The sequence below is a fragment of the Marmota marmota genome, unplaced genomic scaffold, assembly GCF_001458135.2.
Source record: "Marmota marmota marmota unplaced genomic scaffold, marMar, whole genome shotgun sequence".
Classification (NCBI taxonomy): domain Eukaryota; kingdom Metazoa; phylum Chordata; class Mammalia; order Rodentia; family Sciuridae; genus Marmota; species Marmota marmota.
The window spans coordinates 6,404,556-6,406,706 of record NW_026000026.1 but is presented as its reverse complement, the minus strand read 5'-3'; positions in this window follow the sequence as shown (position 1 = coordinate 6,406,706).

Here is a 2,151-nt window from a genome sequence, read left to right as displayed (position 1 = left end):
TCAACAGCAGTGACATGTGATTACTCTGTTAAATGACCACTTTAAATCAACACTATGTACAGATTCCCTGTGACCGTTCCTCTTCCCCAGTGGAGTGCTGGCTTGTGATCATTAGCGGTTAAGGACAAGCCTCCACTCCAATTTGCTAGTCCTATAACCTGTAGCCAGATTACTTCCATCTAGGCCATTTCCTATAATTTAGTACTTAAAACATGCATCTACCATTTTTGTGGAGAAAATCTAAATTTCTGAACAAAAAACTACAATCCAAAAATATCTAATAAACTCTCAATGTTATGGCCCTTTAAGGTCTGTAAGACAATTTTGTAAGTAGGTTCCGAAATGTGACATACAATTTTGTGAAATTTTTATGTTAAGAAGATATCTGAAGGAGAAATGAAATTTTTTTCTGCCAAATAACTATTTTGAAATGTTCACAACACTCTTAAAGTGATGTTGAAAGGATAGAGTCCAGGCAAATTCATTGTGGAATCATAAATACCAGACCTCCACCTAAGAAACACATGCTCTGTCATGCTCATCCTACATTCTTGATACCTGATAAAATAATATCCAACAGTTAGCCTTAGTTATTGGAACAGTAAAACCCCACCGCCACCCCAAGTACTGAGGATTGAAGTCAGGGACACTTTACCACTTAGCTATATCCCCAGCCCTTTTTATTGGAGACAGGGTCTTGCCCAGGCTGGCCTCAAAACTGAGTTCCTTTTGCCTCAGTCTCCCGAACTGCTGGGATTACAGACATGTGCCACTGTGCCCAGCTGGAAACAGAAAAGCTTTAAAAGTCTTAGTAAATTCCTTCCACTGATCATGAATTTCATGAGACCAGCAACTCTATCCGGATTATCTAAGCAACAATGACCTCCACATCAATCGTTTTTGATCCTTGAGGGAGTCTTAGATCCTTCTGATGAAAGCTGGGGACCTTCTTCCCAGAGTTTTTGCAAAGTTCACAAGCCAATCTCCAGGCCCTAGAGAAGAACTGTGTTCTTTACCTTGCACCAAATGAAAGAAGAAACATGATGGCAATCTAAAACTCTGACAGAAAATCAACCTTTCCATTTACTCAATTTGTTAGGAAAAACAAGCCTCTTTACAGATTCTAAACCAAAGGCATTAGGGTGGTGAATTCGTTTGAAGGCAGCTCTGATCAAATGTATTGATCCTATGCACCCAGAACTCTTTCTCCTGAAACTTCACATAGTGGATTCTTCTTGCCTTTCAATATTCAGCTCAAATGTCATGTCCTCTGAAAAAAATTACTGTCATGACCATCCTATCTAAAGCAATCCTCAGACCCTTTTAAAACACTTCTTGCTCTTTTACTTTCACTGTAGTACTTATTAGCATTTAAGAATGTCTCATTTATCTTACTTTGACTGTTCTGTTAAGAGTATAACTCCACAAGAGCAAGGACTTTGTCTTGTTCCCCATTGAATCCTAAGTGCCTGCCACAGTGCCTAGCACACAGTGGGCATTTGATAAATAAAAGGGAGCCCAATGCTAGTGTCAACTATAGATCTTTTAACTAATTATAAGTTAGATTTCTTTTTCCCTTTCCATAGTCTTCAGGTCCATTTAACCAGCAAATATTTATCGAGCACCTACTGTGTGTCAGACACTGCTGCAGTTGCAAGGAATACAGCAGTGAATTTCGGACAAGTATCTTTGCTCTGTAGACCCTATGTTTTAGGAGACTGCCCAGAATAAGCAGATGTCTTGCACACTACTGTGACACATCACCATCCACACACCTTCCTGAGGGAAAGAGCTAAGCAAAATCCCAAATACGGGGAAAACATTCTCCAACTGGGCACTTCCAAAGCAAGTCTCAGGGGCTTCCCAACTGGGACGCTCTTCCCACCTGTTCTGCTCACGTGGGGGAACCCCAAACAGCAGAGCCCAGGTAAAGGAAAAACTTAGGGCAAGGCCAACTGCTTCTGAGGACTTGGAGGTGGTGAGGGCAGGAACCAGGAAACAGAACGCCAAGAGTCGTGGCAAAAGCTCTGAGCATGGAGGCTGGAGAACCAGCCCTAGCTGTCACCAACTTGCTAGGTGACCTTGGGCCAGTCCCGCGCTGCCCGGGCATCCGTTCCCCCGGGGGGCACCAGGGGAGGAGGCCGGGAGGGT